This window comes from Saccoglossus kowalevskii, chromosome 2 (genome assembly GCF_978046115.1).
Source record: "Saccoglossus kowalevskii chromosome 2, keSacKowa6.1, whole genome shotgun sequence".
Taxonomy (NCBI): Eukaryota; Metazoa; Hemichordata; class Enteropneusta; family Harrimaniidae; genus Saccoglossus; species Saccoglossus kowalevskii.
This window is the reverse complement of record NC_140642.1, coordinates 20,656,285-20,683,336: the sequence shown is the minus strand read 5'-3', so window position 1 is coordinate 20,683,336 and position 27,052 is coordinate 20,656,285. Positions and strand designations below refer to the sequence as shown.

Below are 27,052 nucleotides of genomic sequence, written 5' to 3'. Positions count from 1 at the left end.
GAACGAGCTCCTTATACCAGCACATTAGTAATATAGTACGATGTGAATGGTACATTAGTGATATTTCCCTAGTATAATGTGACTGGAACATATCCTGAATGTAGGACGAGAAAACGAGGCTTAAAACATCTCATTTGATGCAATTGATCAAGTTGTTTTAAAGCTGCAACAAATAAAATACACAGACAATATTTTTTAGTTAAAGATATTATTTAACATTATTAACACATTAAACATTTTAATATACAAATGTATGTTTTAAAGAAAGCTAGGTGGTATACACATTCTTTTGAACAATAACTAAATTACAGTTTAGTTTTGTCATGGAAAAAACATTTTCATGATATCTGAAACATATCAAACCACTTTCACAGTAGTTATGTAAGATAATGGACAACTATTGATTTATTAGTTGTCAATGTTTTGGACCCAATTTTAACTAAACCAAATTTGGGTCTTATTTTATCATAACAGAAAAAGATACAACAATCTAGGATGCATTGTTTGCTAGTGCATTATCTTATGATAGGAAAGTACAGCCTTGTAGGACAATCTAACACTCATTTTAAACTGCTGTTCACCATACCTTCTGTAATACAATCTCAAATCACAAGTTCCAAACAGTTGAAATGTGGTATTGTTCCAGGTCATATACTTATGTAGCAATACATCACAAATAAACTAATGCTACTGTAAAACTGCAGAAGCAATTTTGAAAGAATATAACTATGATTGCAGCATATTGCAGTGTTTGCGGGGTTCCAGTTGTAAACAAAACATGTGCAGTAAGAACCATTCAGACACAGAGGTATGCATGCAAAGTTCAGCTAAAAAACCTTTACGCATTTGTCTGAAAGTTTCCTACACACCAAATTTAAGTTTGATTGCATTATTACATGTACTTATTTAAATTACGCTTTTTTAAAAATTCAAAATAACCAATATGGCTGCCAGTAATCTGGAACCCCTAAAGAGCTCCTAGAAAAGCAATAGGGCTTCCAGTCTTTGAAGCTGGAACCCCTAAAAACAATGTTATAAGTTTCGAAAAATTCTTGATCATCATCAACTTACTATGTTGTCTTGACATTTACTTTTTGACTTTACCATTCAACTGAGAGGTATGCTGTTGCGTTCACAGCAAATCTCATTCTCAAATAGAGCAATACAATAAAACAGCAACAATGTGGAATTGTAACACTAACTTTGTAATTTTGTAACACTGTTAGAATTAATAACAAAAATTCAACAACAACTAATAGCAAATGTATACTAACATTAGCACAAATAAGATGCTAAAGTAAAGTTTCCCAGAAACTTGAATATGGAAGAAATCTAAACAGGAGGAAATAATCATAATCTGATTACTGGAAACTTTTTTTTTTCAATGAATCTAATCTATTTCAATGAACCTATTAGAGACTGGCATTCATGCATTAACAATGCACATACTATATCTCCAACAAATCAATCATACCAATACACCATGTAATATTCCTAATCAGCAGTCATATTAATTATGGATAACTAATAAAGTAACCTATTATTTCAATTAACAATATTTTTAGGAATCAATATTTTTGATCAACAATACACAATTACTACAAAAAAAGAAAAAAAAGGAAAAACATGATAGATATTTTCAATCTACTGTGGTAAGAACACTTATTTTGATTTATATCAAAAGATTCTGAGTGAACAACAATATAGACAAGATAATATAGTAGCACTTGGACTTCAAGGCAAAGTTTTGCCTCTCAAAAATAATGGTGTAATCACACAGTAGCTCAGACGCATATCTGATTTTACTAGTGTCAACTGTATACCGATATAATGTAGATCTTCCTAATAGCTTAAACAATGTCCATTACCCAAATACCACTATGTAAGACGTTGTTAAATTCAGCACGGAATTCTGGGTAATTGTCGTATGAAGAAGGCAATTCAAGCAAATTGGAACATGTATGTGCCACTGGTCGTCGAACAATGCCTTCTAATTTAACGAACGACACTTGTATTTCATCATCGGGGATTAGATTTGATCCAGTGCAAAATCTTAGGAAGTACTGCAGGGTAGGTATATCTACTTCACGTATGTAACGCTGTAGGTGATTAGCTGTTGATTTTTCTTCTACAGTCATAACATTTGGAAAGTGTAAACTTTTTACTAGTTTTCTTGGCGTTGGTTTTTTCTCACTATACAGATTGTTGATACCTGTGATACCAAGGGTGTTAGCAATAGGTTTAAGTATATCCCTCCACGAATCTGCCACAAACATGGGTTCCTGTACCATTTCTTTATGGGCTATTTCTGCCAGGATTATAGATATGTTATCGGCAGTTGGTGTTTTCCGACATTGATGGCTGTCAAGAATATCTGTAAGCTCTTCTTCATTTACATCATCAATATTTTGCATTGCTTGTTTGAAAATGTCCTGTTCTGTTTCAGGCACAAATAAAAAATAGTCTGCAAGCAAGCTTTTTGTATTTTGCTGGATCGCTGTATCTTTGAAGAGAACCTCCTCGATGAATGGTGGAGCTAGCCCAATTGGAAAATATTGGACAACTTCCCAACCTTTCAGAAATATTCTGGCCAAACTTTCCCACTTACTACGTGGATAATCGTGCCTCAAGAAAGGCACTTCCCTACTGTACAGCGTTCGTAAAATTCATCCCAGAAAGCTGTTAAACATTCACGTGTGACTCCACACCCAGAGGCAGCTTCACACTCTCCATTAGGTAGAACCAATTTCACCTCTATATCATCATTAGTAATAGCCGCATCTTCAAAGGCATTCAGCATTTCATCAAGTATGGTTGCTCTGTGTATAACTAATACACGAGTAGATTTTCCACAGTATTGGTTCTGTAATATTACTTCATCAATGGCAAAGTATCATCCAAGTCTTCATAGGCTGTGTTTGGAATATTTACAAATTGTATAATACCAGAATCATCAGTATTATATCAGTACATATTCATGCTCCTCATCAGTGGTTGAAATAAATGACAAAGCTGAGCAAGAAGGTGTATCCATCTGACTGGTGGCACCATGTTCCCCACATTGCGACATAGTAGGTGTGCAACTTTCCTCATTTGTTTCATATTCAGCTGTCTGTGGTTCTGGAGACATATCGTGGTTTACACCATCTTTCCCTTTAGTTGCAATATAAAACCGCAATAGCTTAAAACCTGTCTTTTCATATATTGCCCCTAGAGTACAATTCTCATCCATCGTGTTTTCTTCTATATTCATTAAGTCAAAAGAAAACTCCTCTATTTTACCTTTTTTTGATTCTCCATCTGGAAAAAACACCTCTTTTCCTTTATCAAGTATATCAGTCTTAGTGACATTTTTGTTCATTGACAAGCTTCTCGTTCCTCCTCCTTTTTTAGCTTTGACTTGTTTGTATGTTTTCACAGTGTAGTCAAAGTCCAGCCACCCTAATTCTAGTCTCCTGTTCTTCTTTTCTGCATATTTGTTTCCAAACGGTCATTTTCTTACACTGGTAATCTTCGTTTTCGTCGTCTTCATCTTCTTCATTGGATGAAGGTGATCCATTCTTATTTCGATTTATTAACTTGAATTTTTTTCTTATTTTACTTAACAATGCATTCTTTTTGGTTTCAGAGCCTGAACTACCCTGCATTATGCGCCGACAAAAGTCAATAGTTGCTAGGCGATTTCCATATGAAGGTATATAATTCGCCAACATGGCATCATCCATTAAGATGACAACTGATGGATCAATCTGAAATTATATAGAAATGATGTAATTAATTAATATGTAATAGCATGGCCCAATGGCCTATTGCTCACTGACAAATTAGTCTTTAACGTTGTTCGTCATGATTGTATATTTTAGAGCACCCAGTGTCAGATGATAATGGCACCTTTACTATCAAAATAAAGGTTTTCCTCCAAAATTATCTAGGCATAAAACCAAGAAGTGATGTCAGGTGTTTTGAAAAGAGTGAGTACATCCTGCTGAATGAATGATTGATTGATTGATTGATTGATTGATTGATTGAATGATTGAATGAATGGACCTGGTTGTGTGCCATTCTTTTTGTACATTGCTCTGACCGTGATACTGTGATTCTATGATCTGGAATTGTGGAAGAAAGTACCATCACAAAACATACAGCAATTGGAATACATTTATTTTAGCATACATAAAAACATACCAAAAATGACACAGAAATGAAAAATACCTTTTTTTAAAAAGTTAAACCTGTCTGAAACTTGTGCACATTGTAATAAGATGTTAATAAGAACCACTTGTAACTTGCTTTCATTGAAATAATAGGCCTGTGCTTTAATCAAGTGGTGGATTTTTTAGTTATGAATGTTTCTGCATACCATGTATGTACAAAACATATCTTTACAGGTTTAAAAAAATAGGCTGAGGGACTGATGTTCATCGGTCATTATAACATTAGCAACGAAACCTATTAGTATAATACATTACGCATGCACAACTGGCATAAGCTTTGACTAATCTAAGGCATGTCAATCAGTCAACCCATGAGCTCCACCAAACAATGTTTGCTGAGTAAACCTTGTTTCCAACTGTTACATTGTCTAATCCACTTGTTTATTGGAGTCCATGCATTATACACAACCCATATATAACGAATGGGAAAGTGAAACAAATTTCAAAAATATTAACAAAAAAATCATAACTTCAATAAAAATGGAGTTATCTTCACCAAATTAACAAACCTGCGAGAAGACCACCATGGTAAATATGAAAGTAATTTGGCTAGCGGTTTTTAGGGAGAAGTCGAAATGACAGTTTTTGACAAAAATACCAAATCAAAGAAAACTTGGAAAGAACTCCCATGTGCTAAGAGTATTGGAGACACATTAATTATAATTCAAAATTACTTGTACTTGAGATTGAGATAGTGATGGAAAAGCTGAAAACTAATCATGCAAATCAGAAAATTAATATGAACAGATCTGCGCAATGTACATCTATGACCATCTATGTACCAAGTTTTATTGAAATGTGATTGGAACCAAAAAACATTATGAATTATTATGCTAATTAGGGAATTAATATAAACAGATTTTAACCCAAACTACTCAGGTTTGTACATTGTCCTAGAGCATCTTTGTACTAAGTTTCATTGAAATGGAATAATTAGTACTTTAGATATCAGTGTGATGGCTTAAAAGTGGTTAATTATGCAAATTAGTAATTAATATGTACAGATTTTAACCCACAATTATCCAGGTCTATCTATTGTCCTACAGCATCCATGTACACAGTTTCATTGAAATGTGATAATTAGTACTTGAGATATGTGTAGAAAAGCTGAAAATTAACTAATTATGCAAATTAGGTGATTAATATGCACAAATATTAATCACAAAACAATCAATCTCCCCCTAGTCCTTGAGCATCTATGTATTACTTGAAACATCAAAAGCTGAAAATTAAATAATTATGCAAATTAGGTAATTAATATGCACAGATATTACCCTAAAAAGTATCAGGTCTGTGCAGTGTCCTATGACATCTATGTACCAAGTTTCATTGAAATGTGATGATTAGTACTTGAGATATCAGTGGAAAAACCGATAATTGACTAATCATTATGCAAATTAGGTAATTAGTAATTAGGTAATTTTTACCAAAAACTAATCAAAACCTAGCATTAGTTCAGAGCATCCATGAACCAAGTTTTATCAAAATCCAATCAGTGGTTGTTTAGATATCAGTGGAAAAGTCATGGAACAGCTAAAAATTAGCTAATTATCATGCAAATTAGGTAATTAATATGCACTGATTTTTACTAAAAACTAATCAAATCTGTGCATTGGCCCAGAGCATCTATGCACCAAGTTTCATCAAAAACTGATGTATGGTTCTTGAGATATCAGTTGAACAGACGGACACACATACACACACACACTAACTGCAAAGACTCCCATTATGTGCTTCGTACATGGGAGTAAAAAAATATTCACTAAAAATAGAAAATCACAGATGATACCATTTGAACAAACTTGACATAGAACCACCCCAGGTACATGTATGATGAATATGAAAGCATCGTGCCCAGCAGTTTCAGAGAAGTCAAAAGTGTAAAAGTTGGTGTACGAGGGACAGACAACGCACAACGTACCCCGACCGACAATCATTTAACCCATGAGCTCCATCTAACAATGTTTGCTGAGAAAGCCTTGCTTCCAACTGTTACAGTTGTCTAAAACAGTTGTCTATTGGAGTCCATGCATCATACATAGCTGATATATAATGAATGGGAAAGTAAAAAATCCCAAAAAATGTTAAAGAAAAAATTTGTACTTCAATAAAAATGGGGATATCTTCACCAAATGAAGCCTGAGAGAGTATCATCTAAGGTACCTACATGGCAAATATGAAGGCAATCCGGTCAGCGGTTTTTGAGAAGAAGTTAAAAATACAATTTTCTACTAAAAATGACAAAAATATTCATTAAAACCAAAATTTGCATATTTTGACACCAAATGGACAAATCTGACAGAGGGCCACCCCAAGTACCTTTGGTGCAAATATCAAAGCAATTGGTCAAGTAGTTTTGGAGAAGTCGAATATGCAAGAAGTTGATGGACGACGGACAATCAGTAATATGAATAGCTTCGCGGTGTTAACCTGTAACCAAATATGTATGATCATCATACCAACTTTGATCCAAATGTTGACATGCATATGCAAGGGATTATTTATTGCCTTTGTGTAAATTTTGAATGAAATTCGTCAATCAGTGTCCAAGATATAGCTCTGAACAGATGTACGGACATACAGATGGACGGACAGAACCCAAATTAATAGTTGACTAAAGCCCAAACCAGCTTCCTGATACTATGTGACTATGCTGGCTAATTAAAATACAAACAATACTGTTGAACCTATTTATGACCTATAATTATAGGTTATAGAGTTCTAAATAATTGTTTTTATCAAAAAATAACAAACAAATTCACCAAAACTAGAGAACTGCTGGATGGAAGGATAACACTTTAAAGGGAAAGATCAGTAACACTTACTTCTTGACAACTTTCACTTACACTAGCAAATCACACAGATGAGTTGAAGTACAAATTCTCACTAAGAGGACATTTGTAAAGGGGTAAGACTTCATGTATTCATGAAATATTATATTCACCTTTTCTTCTTGTAATTTATCAATTACTTCTTCTTTTACTCCTCTGCCCGTCAGAAAATCATTCAACTGGTCTTGCATTGCACTGCAAACAAATGCAGACAAGACAATGTAAATAACAAAATTTAGATTTGTATTTATCATTGAATGAACATATCACAATTGGGGTAATTACCTAATGAAGCAATATATTGTATGTTATTCATAAATCTTGAGCGAATGATATGGCACTACTTGCAAATTAGGTAACTCAAGAAGAACAGCTCGTTTGAATTTGAGAAATGCAATAACTCAAACGACAATAGGGATTCCAGTCTGAGGATGGAACACTAAATAGTTCAAATGAAAACAATCTGCCTTAATGCTGGAACTCCTAAATAACACGAACAAAAACAATATGGCTTCTAGCCTGGCCTCCATAAGAGGTTTTAACAAGTAGTCACCATGTTATAATTTCAGGTTCTACTAAATATACTCAAGTCCAAAAAGTTTAGATGCAAATTTGTGCCACACAACACCACCAATAATCGTGCATTGTTAATACATGTCGGAAAAGCAATTGACAGTACATGTTATTGTGAGCCAGTGGTTATATATTAATAATTAGACACATTAAAATGGGATGATCTAATACTATTTAAAGATAATGTGAATTACTGTTATTATAATTTTGGCTTTGTTAAACAAGAGTTCATAATTATCCGCCACTGATGTTATGAATGACATCAACGTGATGATGACTTGCCGAAGAGGGGGCTACTGTACGGCATTCATACAAGGGAGGTGAAATCAGATGATAAAGTATAACTTGACACAACCAAAAAAGTTATTTTAAACTTCTATCCTCGGGGGCGGACATCCGGGCATTTTCTACCGCCTGACAACCTTCGCGGTGAAAACAAAGACCAAAAACTCACAGAAAACGGTACTTTGCGATGGTTGTTGAGAGTGCCCTGAACAGTGTAACAAGATTAGCCCTACGTGTGTAACATATATGAATTTGGTTGTTCAGGATTACTTCAAAGTTGAGTTTGTGTTGTTTTCTCGAGTTTTCACCGGCTCCACCGGCGTTCCACAGCAGCGCGCACAAAGCCCATAGAAATACGTAGTACAGTGGTGCGCATCTTAGCAACGTAGAACGTCCGTGACGTAGCTCCGCCCCCGAGGATTAGGACGAATTCAGAGAATGTTATGTATACTTGTCAGTTGAAAAGGGTTGCCTATAAGAATGTTTGTCTAGTAATGGAAAAGATATGTGATTCGGAAAATATCCACCATGTATTTAGCCTTTTTTTTTCAAGACTCAATACAATACACGCAGCATCTGTTTTTACCTCAATGCACACAGTGAATCCTTCAGTGACCGCCCAAGGACTAGAGTATATCCACAGACTGTGCAATTAATCCGATTCCCAAATTATATACACAGATAACAACAGCAAACGTGACGAACACATGTCAGTCGCAGATCCTGCGTATACCGGGCATGCATTTCATACTCTGGCGAAACAGTAATCTAATTGGGTAAACTATGGTTTACCCAATTAGATTACTGTTTCGCCAGAATTCTGAAGTGTCACAATGGTCTATGGTTGGCAAATGAGGCCCACACCTTTTGGGATGTCATAACAATTAGCATGTAATGATTATACTTACTCAATAATAAGGTCTCTCGAAAAACAAGTCAACGCTTTTCATCCGCGACACAACATGGCTACTGACCGCCCAGGCATGCGCGCGAGGTTACATAAGCTGTGCGCACAAGAAACGAAGCTGTGCGCGCAAGAAACGAAGCTGTGCGCACAAAATACTAAGTTGTGCGCACAAGATACTAAGTTGTGGGCACAAGATACTAAGTTGTGCGCACAGGATAATAAGTTGTGGGCACAAGATACTAAGTTGTGCGCACAAGATACTAAGTTGTTCGCACAGGATAATAAGTTGTGGGCACAAGATAAAATTTTATTTTTGGTTTTCTTGTAGGTCCCCTCCAGTCCTTCATAGTATTTTACTCCCTTTTTATTTCCGTCACGCTGGGGTTCAATTCGTTCATTTTCTACCGAATCGGACAGTTTAACAATGTTAGGAGCTGGTCGGCACATTTGTTATTCCTCTCTTCTGCACTTTTCTATTAAAATAGCCACTTATTTTTACCATTCAACTATTCAAGACAGGAATTCGACTGATTTTTGAATACTTCCCCCCTAAACAGAATACGCCCTTGTAAAGTGAAGTGACTTCTAAAGACTGAATGTTTCTTGAGAACTTCATATACGGGGCCAGTTTTAGTTATAAACCGACGTTTAGCTTCATGTTTAAGTCCTACCATATGGCAACAGCCGAAATTATGCTTGTTTTTTGAGCGGATCGCCAACCAGACTACCAGATTGTTTTTGTTAGTAACATTCACGGTCCTTGCTATTTCAATATATCTTTAGAACAGTGTATAAATGAGTATTTTCGCCTGGGAAGTCCCATGCTTACGTTGCGTAATTTTAACAATGTTACGAAATATTGAATGGCTCTCATCACAGATTATTACTTGCTAATCTTCAGCTACGCAACTTTCTTCAAATAAAAAATTGTGGTCACTGTTTTTTCAACTGTCGAAATTATCGCTAATTTCAGTGATGCCATTTTTATTCATTGTGTTTGATTTTGACGAACAGGATCTTATGCTCCATTTGTTTCTGTTAGGGGAGAGTAGGAAATCAAACAGGCGGCGCACCGCGGTGGTGGTGGGTGCTCGCCGATCGACTGTATTTTATGCAAATTTATGCATAGATTCCATGACGCCGGCTGACCGCAGTCGTCTGCGGTAGCCGGGCTATTGGGTCTGTGAATATTTCAATATTACCGACTTGATAATGCATTGCATTCGTAATTATTACGCAAATATAAACATGGCGCATTTAAATCATTGAAAAAGATAGTCAGGTCCCGGGGTCAGGTGTCTAACGAAAGTCGAGAAAATATTTTAAATATTTGTGATCGGTGAATTATTTTATTCGAAATAAAGTGAATATGTAATATTAACCATACAATATGCGTAATGTTAAATTTTTCTATAATAAACTCGCAGTGCACTTCGATCGCATTATTCGCGTACATTTCGACTGAACTCTAATAACCACGTGTTTGAATTACGTGCGGCAATGGGCAATGACCTCAATGAGTTCACGCACTGACATTTAAATTCGGGCCACCCAGTTTGACGCAAAACGATATTAGTTACTTAACATTTGTTCAAAAAATATGTAAACTATCACAAATGCCATGAACGCAAAGAGTTAACTGAATGGCAACATCGTTTTTGACCCAAAAAAAACACATCAATACAAGATTATGTTAGGTTAGGTTAGATTTATAGAACGTACATGACCGCTTAACTCTGTTTTTTTAATAATCATGTTGCACGTGAAACACAGGAGACATTTTAGTTCGTCCATTTCTTGTTTACTGATCTTGAACTTTTTGTCTGGAATGCGATGCAGGCAAAGAATAAACATTAATGATACCCACCGTTGTCAAATCAACAAGAGGCTCGAATCAGGAAGGCTCGGCTATTAAAAACTTCGTAAATAACATTCTTTTCAAGTGGTAGACTTTATTCAAGTGTAACAAACGTAAGTGAAATGTATGGACGAGTCATAATACTCGTACCTTCGAAAGTTACGACTTTTACTCTTGGAATTGGTGATAATACATGCATCAAATACAACATATACCATTGTTTCACCCAACAACAATTCGTATACAGCATTGGACATTTATATTAATAAAATACGTGGGCCGATAATATTACCATATGCTTAGTATTTCCATGCCAGCGATGCTTGTAACCTGCTTGATTTAAAAACAGCTATTTGAAACAAAAACTCGTGGAATCACAAAGGGAACTGTTAAGTACGTATTTCACACCTTTCCAATGACCGCGGTTGCAACCGGTATCGGTGGCCACCACGGTAGAGACCCCTAAGCAGTCCACGGCTCTCCCCGGTGTACCGCGGAAAGCTGCGGTGAACCGCCCGTTTGATTTCCTACTCTCCCCCTACCAAACTTCATATTTACCCATTCTCAGCCCAGGTGGACAGTTTAACGTTACTAAAAGTTGGTGGGCAAATTGTTTTCGTTTCTTTGTTGTATTTTCCTTTTTTAAGTAGTACATTGTCACCAAATACTATTTTTTAAATGCAAGTTCAATTTCACTTTGTACGTCATATACATCAATAGACAAAATCGGAGGTAGAATCCTGTACAACTTTCTGCTACACATAGACAAGCCGATATGGTATTACTTTTCAAGACAGAAGTATGCAATGCAATATCACTGGACATTACAAACAAGTGAACATCACACAATGTCAGTATACAATACAAAGAGCAGTCTTCCCAACAAAGTGGAAGTGCACTACCTAAGACATTTATGGCATTTCATAACTGTTCATTCATTATTTTTGTAATGGTATACGATGTTCACATAGTATTATTGTCTTTGTGTGCTATTTTGTGTGGTATTGTTCACTACCAGTATTGTGCTACCCAGTGTTCACCTGCATGATATTTGCTAATATCTCCTTCTTTTCTCTTACAGGTTTGCTTTGTACTGCATGATTATATCAAAGAATAAATAAATATATAAAGTAACATCAGAAACGCACCATATACCACACAAACATTAGCACATTAACACACTATCTGAGAATTATCTAAGAATCTGAGAATTATCTAAGATCTGTAACTGAGAATTATCTGTTAGATGATCTAGATTTACCTTAGAACTATCTAAGAATCTGTGGCCCAGACCCGTCTAAGAATTATCAAAGAGCTGTGACAAAGAGTCATCGAGGTTGAATTTTTACAAGATCACTGAACTAAATAAATTCTGATTTATTTGGCACATATATATCCAAAATTCAAAGTAGTCAATTATCATCATTCATTATACGACATGAAAGTTAAGAAGAGTAGCAGTAGAAAGTACAATGAAAAAAAAAATTATGCTTGATATGTGACGGACAGTTGCAGGTTGTTCATACAAGAAAGTTAATATTACAGGAGATGGGAATTGTTTATTTCGTGCAATTAGTATGGGTATATATACAATTGAAGATTCCATGTTGATGTTAGATTAACTACTGTACAATACATTGTACCATTTTGATCATTGGAACCATTTTGAAGAGGCGGTTAAATTAGAATACCAGAGATGGAATATTAATACAAAACAACAATATAAAGAATATATGAGTAAATATATAGGTTAAATTACTTATGTAGGTGACCCTGAAATAGGTGCAGCAGCATTCGCATATAATGTAAACATTGCTGTTCATGCAAATCTTGTTGACAATCCCTATCATACAACTGCTAATAATGGACAATTTACAATACATTTGTTATACCAAGGATATATCGAACAAGGCAGACCTGATAGTGGTCACTTTGATCTCCTTGAGAATGTGGACAAAACTGATAAGATGGCTAAGTATGTTGAGGCAGATAAAATCAGGCGCATGATATTGATGAGAAATAAAAGGTCAGATAAGAATTATAGAGAGAAAGAAAAGCAGAAAGATGCAACAGCAAAAAAAAAAATAAAACTGACAGATGACCAGTATGCACTTACTGAAAAGTTGAGGGTTAGAAAAGCGATGAATGTGACAAGGCTAAATGATCAATATAGACTAATTGAAAAGCAGAAAGATGCAACAGCAAAAAAAAAAATAAAAAAGCAGACAGATAACCAGTATGCACTTACTGAAAAGTTGAGGGTTAGAAAATTGATGAATGTGACTAGGCACAATGATCAATATAGACTAATTGAAAGGCAGAAAGATGCAACAGCAAAAAAATTAAAAAAAACAGACAGATGACCAGTATGCACTTACTTAAAAGTTGAGGGTTAGAAAATTGATGAATGCGACGAGGCACAATGATCAATATAGACTAATTGAAAGGCAGAAAAGATGCAACAGCAAAAATATTAAAGGGGAGCAGAGGTGAGGCTTTTGACACTCTGTACATGAAATTTGAGATCTATGAATGGATTCTGTCGATAAAAATAACTTGTATGTGCTGCGAAATGCCCCAAATATCGGGTATAAAATGGGCTGTGAAGCAGACGACAAACTTCCGCTTTTCCTGGTGTCATTTCGCCTCTAGAGGGCCAGTCAAATGACGTCATCAGTGAACACTGATAATTGAACCCATTCATGCTAGTACGCCATTCCCATAGAAATGATACTATGAAAGACCTTGTTAACTGACTACTTAAAAGTTGAAACATGGCGAGGTGTTGTGTTATGAATGCCGTAACGATTCATGTTATGTTTCTCTAAATCCCAAATAAAAAATCAAGTTGTTGGTTGCGAGAAATCGGCGGAAGAACTAACCTGAAAGTGAAGACAGTACAGCGTTCTGGCTATAGTAAACAGTGAGTGAATAAATATTGTACGAGTTAAAACTAAATGAAAAATATGCTAATATCACTTGAACCACAGTACTCATTTTGTCCAACTTCCCACTTTTTAAACGATCGCTTAATTTCCGACCGCACTGTATTTTCCGACCGGAAAACGACCGCATTTTTACCGTTTTTTTTCTCTCGCTCGTATATTGAAAACACCGACCGCTCGCCCAAACACTGGTCAGGAGGAGTAGTCAAATTTTTTTGGGATATACAACAAGTGTTAATTATTATAAATTCTGAACGGCTCTTCAAATCTATACCACTCTGTATCGTTCGCGAACAACTTCATCTGTGTCAAATACTAGAGCCGGTACAATATATCTCAGATTTCATGTACAGAGTGTCAAAAGCCACACCTCTGCTCCCCGTTAAGAAAGCAGACAGATGACCAGTATGCACTTACTGAAAAGTTGAGGGTTAGAAAATTGATGAATGTGACGAGTCAACTATGGTATAAACAAAGTGTTGTAAATTATAATAACGTAAAAACACAATTGTCATCTGTTACCACAACTATGGTAGACATTAATAGTGATAGTGAATGGCTTTGTTTAACTTGTTATTCTTATTTAAAACAATCAAAACTTCCACCAAGTGCAACAGCCAATAAAATGACATTTCCTAAAATACCACCAGAGTTGAACCTGTATTCTCTTGAGGAAAGACTAGTTACTTTGCGTATACTATGTATGCAGATTAGAGAATTACCAAAAGGTAGACGAACAAGTCTCAAAGGTAATATTGTGAATGTAATGGATAACATGATAACTATACCTGTTAAACAGAACAGAAAGATTAGCTTCAAGCATTCATACCAAGTGCAGAATGTCAGACCACAAAAAGTTTTAAACGCTGCTAAGTGGTTAATAGATAATAGTGTTTTGTATAGAGCAGGACATGTCAAGTTATTAGATAATTGGACTGTATGCAGTCAAAATGAAAGACAGCATGAATGGAATGAGTTTTTGGATGAATCTGATTCTCTTGAGAGTACTACTACCGATTCTTTTAGTAACAACACTAAAAATCCTGATTACAGTGAACAGGGTATAAATGATAATGCTGATGATATGTATGATGATGATGATGGCTGGACAGAGGCAGTAAGCTATGAAAATCGTCCTGCAGGTAATTTAGACATAATGCTTGCACCCCAGTATATTCAAGACTTAGGGGGTGCATACTGCTTTGCTCCAGGTGAAGATAACATACCTTTAGGACTATTCTGTGATAAGTACTCTGAAGAACTTTCCTTTCCTACAATCTATTGTGGACACCCTAAAAATCAAAGACGAAATGTACCTGTATCCTACAGTACATTGTGTAAATGGGAGCTACGACACAAAGATAGACGAGTTGCTAAATCTGTTCCAAACATTTTCTTTAAACTTAAGCAAATACAAATCAAACAAATCTTGGACCAGTCGTCATTATGTTTGCGTAAATGCAAACTACAAGGGCGCAAAATAACAGCAGGAGATTTACAATCACAGGAAAATGTTCAAAATATTATACAACTAAATTATGGTAATAAGGTATTGAAAACGATAAGAGGTTCACCACCATACTGGGAAACTGCTAAGAGAGACATATTTGCAATGATTCGTCAACTTGGTATTCCAACTTTTTTTATCTCATTATCAGCAGCAGAAACAAAGTGGACACACCTGTTAAAAATTCTTGGTAGAACAGTTCATAATAAGGAATATACTACTGACGAAGTTTTAAATATGTCATGGGATACAAAATCTGAGTTAATAAAATCAGATCCTGTTACATGTGCTCGACACTATTCTATTCAGAGATTTATCAATGATTTCATTCTGAGTTCTTTCCATCCAATTGGGCAAATTGAGGACTACTTTCTTAGAGTGGAATTTCAGCAGAGAGGATCACCTCATATTCACATGCTTACATGGATTAAAGATGCCCCAAAGTATAGCATTGACCACAATGATGATATTACCAGATTCACTGATAAATATGTGTCATGTTCCAATGTAACAAGTTGTGATGCATTTGCGGATTTAATAAACTATCAGTTACATAGACATGCAAAAACATGCAAGAAGCAAGGAAAGTGCATTTGTAGATTTGGTTTCCCATTGCCACTAATGCCTAGAACTATGTATGATATTGCAACCTTTGCCAGTTGATATTGATGAAAAAACAGAAAAAATGCTGAAAGATCATTAGAAAGAGATAAAAAAAAAGTAATTGATACTCTAAGTTTAGGAGAAAACATCACATTTGATCAGTTTCTAAATCAATTAGAAATCGACGAAAAGACCTACATCGATGCAATTAGTTCATCGTTAATATCAGATAAGATGTTTTTAAAAAGATCTCCAAATGAAATAAGAATTAACAATTACAGTCTTCTTGATGCATGGAGAGCAAACATGGATATTCAATTTATATTAGATCCATATGCTTGTGCAATGTATATTGTCTCTTACATTAGCAAAGGTCAACGTGGAATGAGTAATTTACTAACAAAAGCAGTTGAAGAAGCACGACAAGGAAATACTGATGTTAAAGATAGAGTTAGGCATATTGGAAATAAATTTTTAAACCATGTTGAAGTTAGTGCACAAGAATCAGTGTTATGCAAATGAAACTTAGAAGAGCAACACGTGATTTCATATTTATCAATACTTCACCAGCTACTGAAAGAGTTGTTCTTTATTTGAGGAAATACAGAACATGTCATCCAGTTGTACTGACATTGAATGTGACAATATATTGAAGTATGAAAGACGCCCCAATATACTTGAAAATCAATGCCTAGCAGACTTGGCTGCTTGGTATAATTTTGCAAAAGTTAAAGATGATGAACATAATGATAAAGATAATGACGAGTTGTATGATAGTGATAATAATGACGCTTCAAGTCATAACTACCGTGGGTCTGGCCTATTATATAAGAAACGTAAGAAAAGTAAAGTTATAAAATATGTCCGCTTTCATAAAGAAAATGATAAGGAAAATCACTTCAGAGAGTTGTTAATGTTGTTTTATCCATGGAGATGTGAAAATGACATTATTGAAGGGTGTAACACATACTATGAACGCTATATGCAATTACAGAAGCAGATCGAGTCAAAGAAATTAGAGTATAACAAAAATGCTGAAGCACTCGAGCAAGCAATAGATGCAGTAGAAAATGCTGGTATAAACATGTTTGATAATGTTGCACCAAATACTGAACATCAGCAAGCAGAAGACATTGCTCAAGGTTCTATTGCAAGTGATAACTTAGGTTGCTTTATTCCAGTTGATGAGAATCACAAACAGTATGACATTGGACAAGACATTGGCATTGCTGTCAATAATCCAAATATGGAAGAACTCCAACAACCACGAATGAGTACCAGTGAACTCTATCCACTCATATGCAAACTCAATAAACAACAAAAAGATTTCTTTTATCATGTTTTGTATTGGATTAAAACTAAAACAGATCCTTTACATGTATTTTTAACAGGTGGTGCTGGAGTTGGAAAATCATTGGTTATTAAATTACTCTATCAAGTACTTCTAAGATACCTTTCTGGTCAACCTGGTGAAAATCCTGATGACATAAAATTGCTACTTATGGCACCAACTGGTAGAGCCGCTTACAATATTAAAAGTTTGTACAATTCATTCAGCTTTGCAGATTCCTGCAAGTCAAGGCTTCCACTATAAAAAAACTTTCTGTAGATAAAGTAAATACATTACGAACAAAGTATAAGAAACTACAAGTTATATTTATAGATGAAATTTCAATGGTGGGAAATGTTAAATTATATTAATCTCAGACTACAGGAAATAATGGAAAATAGTCTTAGCTTTGGAGGAATTAACATAATAGCTGTTGGTGATTTATTTTAACTAAGACCTGTGATGGATGGGTGAATATTTAATGATCTTGGAGGTAGTTATGGTCCTTTAGCAGTAAATTTGTGGAAAGAAACATTCTCAACCTATGAATTAACAACTGTCATGAGGCAAAAAGATGATCAGCAGTTTGCACATTTACTTAATCGTCTGCGTGAAGGCAAACATAACACGGATGATATAAATGTACTCAGAAGTCGGATTTCACATTCAAATAGTGAGGACCCCCCATATAGTGAATCAGCAGTTCATATTTTCTGTGAAAATTCATTTATTGATTAATACAATTCAGTAATGTATAATAATCTCACAGGAATCAAAACAGTTATTTATGCAACAGACAGTGTCATTGGAGATGTATCAGAAACAATCAAACAAAAACTGTTGACATATGCTGCAACATTGAAACCCCAAAATACCATGGGATTATTTCATAAATTGTCAATTGGATTCAATCAGCGTGTTGAACTTTGTATAAACCTCTGTGTAGATGATGGCTTAGTTAATGGAATTCCTGGAATAATAAAATATTTGGATGGGCCAAACATAGATAATGTAACAATCTTGTGGATTGAGTTTGATGACGACAATATTGGTAAGAAATTAAGACAAGAAAAACATCATTTAATGCATCATAATATTTCTGTAACATGGACACCAATTATGCAAATATCTCGTCAATTCAGAGTTGGACGACATAAAAATGCAGAAATTTCACGAAAACAATTTGCAGTCAGAGCTGCCAGTTCAAAATCAGTACATCGCTGTCAAGGTGACACGCTAAATAAAATTGTTGTTGATTTTACAACAACAAGAAAAGGAAACATGGTTCAATGCCATATGCATTATGTTGCCCTTAGTCGAGTAACAAAACTAAATGATCTACACATAGTAAATTTACATGAAAATAGAATATCCATTAGCAATGATGACCAAATGGAAATGCAACGCCTAAGAACACAAGGAACTATGCAACCCTGTTTAACGTTCATTTATAACATAGAACAAGCCTTTGTCATAACCCTTTGTCATAGCCTTTGTAGAACAAGCTTATCATAACGTCAGATCTCTACGTTGTCATTATCAAGACATTATTAATGACTATAATTTAATGTCACTCAGTGTACTTATTTGTACTGAATCAAGTCTTGCATCTTCAGATTCAAATGATGACTATAGTATAGACAATTTTGATATATTTAGGAATGATGAACAGTGTTCAACAAGACAAGTGTTTAAGCTATTGTGATTACTATCTGGTATAAAACAAGTGTCTAAGCTATTGTGATTACTATCTGGTATAAAACAAGTTTCTAAGCTATTGTGATTACTATCTGGTATAAAACAAGTTTCTAAGCTATTGTGATTACTATCTGGTATAAAACAAGTTCCTAAGCTATTGTGATTACTATCTGGTATAAAACAAGTGTCTAAGCTATTGTGATTACTATCTGGTATAAAACAAGTGTCTAAGCTATTGTGATTACTATCTGGTATAAAACAAGTGTCTAAGCTATTGTGATTACTATCTGGTATAAAACAAGTGTCTAAGCTATTGTGATTACTATCTGGTATAAAACAAGTGTCTAAGCTATTGTGATTACTATCTGGTATAAAACAAGTGTCTAAGCTATTGTGATTACTATCTGGTATAAAACAAGTGTCTAAGCTATTGTGATTACTATCTGGTATAAAACAAGTGTCTAAGCTATTGTGATTACAATCTGGTATAAAACAAGTGTCTAAGCTATTGTGATTACAATCTGGTATAAAACAAGTGTCTAAGCTATTGTGATTACAATCTGGTATAAAACAAGTGTCTAAGCTATTGTGATTACTATCTGGTATAAAACAAGTGTCTAAGCTATTGTGATTACTATCTGGTATAAAACAAGTGTCTAAGCTATTGTGATTACTATCTGGTATAAAACAAGTGTCTAAGCTATTGTGATTACTATCTGGTATAAAACAAGTGTCTAAGCTATTGTGATTACTATCTGGTATAAAACAAGTGTCTAAGCTATTGTGATTACAATCAGGTATAAAACAAGTGTCTAAGCTATTGTGATTACTGTCTGGAGTAAAACAAGTTTCTAAGCTATTGTGATTACTATCTGGTATAAAACAAGTGTCTAAGCTATTGTGATTACTATCTGGTATAAAACAAGTGTCTAAGCTATTGTGATTACTATCTGGTATAAAACAAGTGTCTAAGCTATTGTGATTACTATCTGGTATAAAACAAGTGTCTAAGCTATTGTGATTACAATCAGGTATAAAACAAGTGTCTAAGCTATTGTGATTACAATCAGGTATAAAACAAGTGTCTAAGCTATTGTGATTACTGTCTGGAGTAAAACAAGTTTCTAAGCTATTGTGATTACTATCTGGTATAAAACAAGTGTCTAAGCTATTGTGATTACTATCTGGTATAAAACAAGTGTCTAAGCTATTGTGATTACTATCTGGTGTAATTCAATATAAAAGGTTTGCAAACCAAAGCCAGACTTCTAATGCATTTATTGCTAATATACTGAAAATAACCCATGGCCAGGCTTCACCATAATTATATGAACACAAAAAATGATAGCTTTTAGCCAATGACAGAAACAGCTATTCAGATCAATGAGCAAAAATGTCTGACATATTGAATGTACAACAATAAGACCATTTTGACTTGTAAAATCACCACCTACAACAAACATAGACATACCACAATATCAGTCACTTTGAATTCAGTCTACTCTATCTTGCCAATTATCTAAAAATGTTCATGATTTACTGTTCTGAATTGCATTCTGTCGCAAATAAACTGCCCTCACATGGTATTAAGTTTTTTTCCCCAATGAATCAAACATTGGCCCCCTAGTGACCATTTTGAACGATTTGGTACCAAAACAAAATGAACAACCATACATGTCCATATGAATTGAATTTATCAAAGCTGTTTCATTAGAAATCTGCTTACAGTTCTAATCTACCTACTTGTTATTTCTCTTAACAGCAACAACACCAACAAAAAAAATCATTGGTGGACATCAGTACCTTAACACCACCAACTACTCCCATAAACCTGCTTATCAAGACGTTACTGGTTTTGTTCATGGACTTACACACACACACAGAAGATTTTAGTATTTACTCTACAGACTAACATTAATTCTTATATGCGACCAGTGTCCTTTACACCAGCTCTACATCCCAACCAGCTTCAACAGTCAGCTAAAGATTGCAAACCAGTAACCATAACCAGTACAAGGTTGCAGCCATCAAGAATTGAAGACGAAGATGAAGTTCTCATCAATTCATTGTCTCGTATCAAGATACTGCCATCTGTTAATTTTCCACACAAAGTACCAACTGTACAAACGTACAAAATTGACCAAATAAATCGTATTAACCAATACAAGCAGATATCCATTCATGCCAAAGTCAGCAGTGAAGGAATAGTGGAGGAGGGCACATATAGTGCTAAGCCAGATTTGATTCGACAAGATGTTAGCAGATGATACTATGGAGACTATAAGATTATCAGCATGGGGTGAATTGAGTGGAAAACTAAGTGTAAGATGCAGCTACTACCTGCAGAATATAACTGTTAAAAATTATGCCGGAGAAACATTTCTAAGCACTAATGCTGGATCTCGCATTAATGAAGCACCAGATCTAATGAACATTCCTGAAATACATCCTATGCAGCCAACTGAGATACATACTATTAATGCTAGTATTCTGACAGCCACAATATCTTACACCATTGTGTAAAAACTTGTGTGAAATTAAACAAGATCCCCCATTCATCATGAAGTGCACCAAATGCCATGCATGGCAGAAATCAGCTTTTATGGATATTCATTTCAAGGGCTCAATCTCTTTCACTGAAAGTGACTCGACAGACAAGAAGCCAGTACAAGCAACATGCTCAAAGATGGCATTAATTTCTTTTATTTCGTCATTGTCGCCTTCCTTGTTCAACTTACCAGATGGTGATCCACTGAAGGTGTTCACAAGTGAATATATTGATTCCACCCTTTTAATGGAAGAAGCAATAACATTATCTTATCAAGAAAATAAGGACACTCACGTTATTATTGACATGAAATGCCAGAAATAAAATAGCAACCATCTGACATTTGCTTAAAGTTGCATTGTCTTTTTAAATAAGTTAATCTGGCTTCTTTACAAAATCCAGTGATTGTGCAATTTGCAAAAAATGTAGAGCACCTCATGTATCAGTTTTGCCTGAATTTTTTTTCTCAGTCTTGACACTATAAATCTGATGATACAATGATGAGCAGTATGCCAACATTGTCCTAGAAAGTCAGGTCACACATTACAAGGACAAAATAACAATATGTAACTGTAATAACACATAACTCATTATAATAATTGTGAAAACTTGTCACCAATACAAAATTTCACAGTATTCTCTATTTGCAATGTTGCTACAATTGATTTTTTAAAAGTGTTTAGGCATTGTAGCATAGCATATATTTTTCAGAAATGAAAATGATTAGTTTAATGAATCAAAAGGCAGTACAACTTTAATGCTCATCCAACGACATCCATCTTATACATGATACTGTGTGAAAAATGTATTTTGTTATCTTTTAAAGGAACAGTAGTTGAAACAACTGTTTCTATTTTATTGCACATTGATACTTAACCAGTTTTTATGTCATTAAGGTATTTTGTTATGCTTTAAATAATCAACTTTCAATCGCTGGTACTGTACTTAAACAACTAAAATAATCAAGTCTCAATATATGCACATAACTACAGCATACTCAAGGTGTTCTTAAATAACAGGCACTTGGTCTAATCAGTTACTTTTCTTGTTTATGTAACCTGTCTTATCAAGTATTTACTGTTACCATGTTAGTACTTGCACTTGATGTTTATTGTGCATGGTACCTTGGCAACTACCTCTTCAAAAAAGGAATGCCACTACAGCTGATTTTTAGTCCTTTGGTCCAACGGACTAATGCTATCACAATTTGTCAGCCGTAGGCCGTGTGCTGTAGACAAAGATATCTCAAAAACCCTTCAGTCTATTTTTCTGAAACTTGGCATTATGATAGCTTGTGTGAATATCTCCAGGGCATTTTTTTTTTATTTGGCTTGAATCATTTTAAAATTACTTTTTGGCCCAAAAACCTTCCAAAATCAGGCTTTTCTAGTGTAGGTAATCTCTGTCCAATTATCATACATGGCGAGTGGCACAATTTGCATAGTAAAATTTTGCGTTATTTTTTCTGATACACACTTCTCTTATCAAATTGTAGTTTCATAATAAAGAATGTATATTATTTGATGTGTTCATGTATGTTGTGATGGTTTATCGCATAAATTATTCGTTTAATGATAGATTAAATAGTACTAATTCGAATTTATCACGCATGCGCAGTTACGCATAAAATCACCATTGGACGATATGGCAGTGTGATTCGATGTCTCAAATTTCGCTATGAAAATTAAAGTATAATAATTGTTTTGATAGAATACAATGCGTGATGTGTATTTGTGATTACATGGGCGCTGTCTTAATAAAGTAGTGTGTTATTGGACGAATTGAACACTTGCTGCGCTGTTTTATTGCACGAACTGGTCACTGACAGGCAACAACCAGCGGCTATATTCATAGCTGCGGTTCCATAGCTCTTTTGTACGACTGACAACTGATTTTTACATTTTTATTTATGTTCGTAGTATGGTTTTGTATCTTGTCAGTCACCTCTGGGGACGACTAATACCGTTGAGCAATAAAAAAAGACGTGCGCCGACAAGAGAGCTATGAACCACATACGGCTATTCATCGAATCACGATGGAATAAATACACGAGGTTACAAGAACGTGTGTTCAGGGTTAACCTCGATACAATGCTAGTAATAACTCCCAGCGTATCCCGGGTGTCTTGCACCATAGAGTGCATTTAGAAGATAAGTATGTTTTTACGGCGTGTCACTGAGAAAATATTAAACCGGTACTGATAGTGCGACATTGCACCGAGTACCGTCGCATCGCCTGAGCGTGGATGGTCTGTGCGAATGCACATGAAATCGCAATGCGGTCAATCATGTCAGTCGTGTCTGAGCGCAAACATTTTATTCAACATCATCAGAAGGTACTGACATATTTTACGGAGTTTAACTGAGAGAATATTACTAACAGTATGGCATTGCACAGCCCTGTGTAAATGCCTGATGTTACAGCCGCTAAAAACTGTAGGGTGGCGTACACATTGCACATGGCTACACATTTCACCGGAAGTACCGTTCGCTTCGCCTGAGGTGGGTGGTCAGTGCATGGATTTTTTTTTTAGCTCCATAGTCTGTGCGAAGCACACACAATCGTAATGCGGTCAATCATGTCATTGGGTAAATGGAATCAAACACAAAAATATTATTCAACATCATCGGTAGGTATTGACATTGTTTTCTTGGCCCCGTGAATCATAAAAACCGATCGAAACGCGACTCGATGTTGTCAACTTGTCGTTTTCAAATTAAAGATTTTGAAGAAAAAAACGAACTCTAGCGTTGACGATAACATTATGCTGATATATATACAAAACTCGTAAAGACTAATGTACTTTTATTAAATACAGCCAAAACAAAATCAGCTTGGACATTCAGTTGTGAGACATGACAAAATAAACAGTGCCAGCGATGGATTTCGCGAATGCAAGAACAAAATAAACGCAATCAAAGGCGCCGACCACGCGTGTTGGAAATAGAACGCGTTGCGACGAGAAATCTCACCTGCATCTTTCACTCACGCAAACGCACACACATCCTATTTCCATATATTGAATACGATCGCAACGGAAGGAACAAGTTTAAATCATCTTTGTATTATTAAACACAACTTGAAAGCAACAGTCTCACACTGGATCAATCAATGTTTATCAATTATCAAACTAAACATTCAATGAAGCAGACTGCGACGGTTAAGACGAAAAATGAATTGAATATCCATCTTCTGAAAAAAATCAGCTAAACAGTTTACCACCACGATTATGGTGAATTAGCAAGTTATCGACAAAGACGACCGGACGTCTCCGGTCATGAGCTGGCTGGTTCGAATTTATCCACTTTTACAGTGATGAATATTGCGTTCGAATTGAGTTACTTGTAATTACAAGCTTGATTTACATTTTTGCTTGTGGTGTTTTTCGTCAATGTATTAAATACAAGTGCGTTGGGAAATAGCATAATTATATTGCGTCAGTGAAAGAGGCTGGTGAGACTGTCACAACGCGTTCTATTTAATACCAACGCGCGTGGTCTGATTGCGGTTATTTTGTATTTTTATTTTCGAAAAGTGTCACTGGCTGCATTTTTTATACGTCTCGCAACTGAACGTCCAAGCTGACCTTGTTTAGCTGTAATGCCAGGCAGGGGGACTCGGGAAATTTTATTTCTTTTCGGAAAACACCTCCATCCAACCACCTTTCATCGCACGTGAGGTCATGACAGTCAACTCACAGTCAACAGTCAACGTGCACTGAACTCTTGAAGTACACGAAACGTGATTGGTCATTTTTCGACATGATTGGTCGCGACCTGGAAGTAGTTCACTCTCGCCCAACTTTCCTGGTAAGTAGCGTGAATTTATCGTTGCCTCTGCCATTTTAATAGTGTGTCGTTTTATCGTGGATTTTTTTCTAGAGTTCAATTATGAATATTTGTGATCGAACGACTTTTGTTAATACTTTTTTGATAATTAATGTTGTTAATATATATTCTGAGTAATCCTGTAATTTAGCAATTTGGACCCCTCGCTGTTCACGCGAGTCAGAGCATGTGGCTCCCGATGTGGCCACCCATGCTCGATCGGCTTAACGGTATACGTGTTTGTGGGTGTGGGGGTAAACTAAAATACGTTTGTAACCGCGGTCATGAATAGAAATAATTATTTAATTCATTACACATGCTTTGGGACACTCCTCGCACCTTTTGGTGTTTTATGTGCACAATATGTAATTTATCTAATTTCCATATTTTTCTTAAATTGGGATTATCTCTTGAAGAATTTGACATATTTGCCTTTTGAGTCAACTTTGATAGGGATATGCATTGTTGTAATAGATGCACTATTAGGGATAATTCACTAATTGGATTAAATTTTAAACAACTCGACAGACTTTGACCAAATTTTATAGAGATGTACATTGATGTAATCTGTGTGCCATATTACTATTGGGGTTAATTTGCATACCAGGTATGTAAATTGTCAATAGCATATTGTTTTTTTACTAAATTTGGATTATTTCTTAAATGACTCAACAGGTTTGGATCAAATTTGTTAGGCATATACATTGATGTAATTGTCATGTCCTATTATTGGGAGTAATTTGTATATGTAAATTAGCTAATGAACATCTCAACAGATTTGATGTAATCTGCATGTCATGTTGCTAGTGTGGATGATTTGCATATGCAACTTAATAGCTAAATTACATATTGTTTTGATAGTCGACGAATGCGTGGTGAAAAAATATGCCAGTATTTTATTTGTGCAATCATTATTTTTATTCAAATTCTAGTAGGCCTCAAAATTTATGTGCTACAAATTCATTGTAGGTATGAATGACATGTTGCTTTCATTAAACCTGTTTGTGTTTCTTCTTTTTTTCAGAGAACATGCAGATGAACCAAACAAACTGAGGAGACTGCCCTCATAAAAATAACAGTCACCCAATTAATGAGGAGTCTGCCTTCACAAAAAAGAGTCACGCAATTAATGAGGAAACAGTCCCAAATGCAAAATTGAGGGTATAACCCTTACTAATGAATCTCATAATTTACTTTGCAATATATCTTATAATAAAACTTGACACTGAACCTGATAATGTACTTGATAATGAATTGAATGGAACTAAATATAAAGCAAGTTGATAGCACTTGTGCTAAGACTAGCAGTGTACGTATACTGGGTAACAAAGATGATTCTTTGCATTCATCTGAAGATTACTTGCTGAATTTTGAACATATTAATAGTCAGAATCTTGAACAGTAGCAGTTAAAATCATGTATGTCTGCTTCCCAAGTTCTACTTAATTCCAAAGGACTTCGGTGCCCCTGGGCCCCATGTTTCATTTGTATTTTGAGAGCGAGCAGGGATAATTTTTTTTGGTCAACATCTTCATTCTATACACATTTCAGAGCTCTATCTCAGTACCAGCATTGTGAAAAGTTTGTTTTTATTTTATTTGCACATTTCTACCTGATTTCCATAAATAAATTGCGACAAATTATCCAAATGGACAATTGTCACTTTCAACCTGTAGTAGATAACTTCATACTTCACACAAGCATGATCACCAGATTGGTTTAAAATTTTCAGTTTATTGATAAATATGTAAACTACCAAAGTGACTCTACTTTTATGTTGTACATGTACATGTAATTACAACCTGTGCAAGAAACATTGAACACAACTGCAAGATTTATCATGTAAACTCTACATACCAAAAAAAGTTTACAATAAGCATAAAATAACAAAATTTCACTCCATATGAATGGATAAGTGTGGCCACT

At 35.0% G+C, this 27,052-nt stretch overlaps 1 pseudogene; it reads right to left on the bottom strand.

Annotated features, from left to right (window-relative positions):
- Positions 1–1,850: 1,850 nt before the first annotated feature.
- On the bottom strand, positions 1,851–2,958 carry LOC144364557 (uncharacterized; annotated as a pseudogene).
- Positions 2,959–27,052: the final 24,094 nt, after the last annotated feature.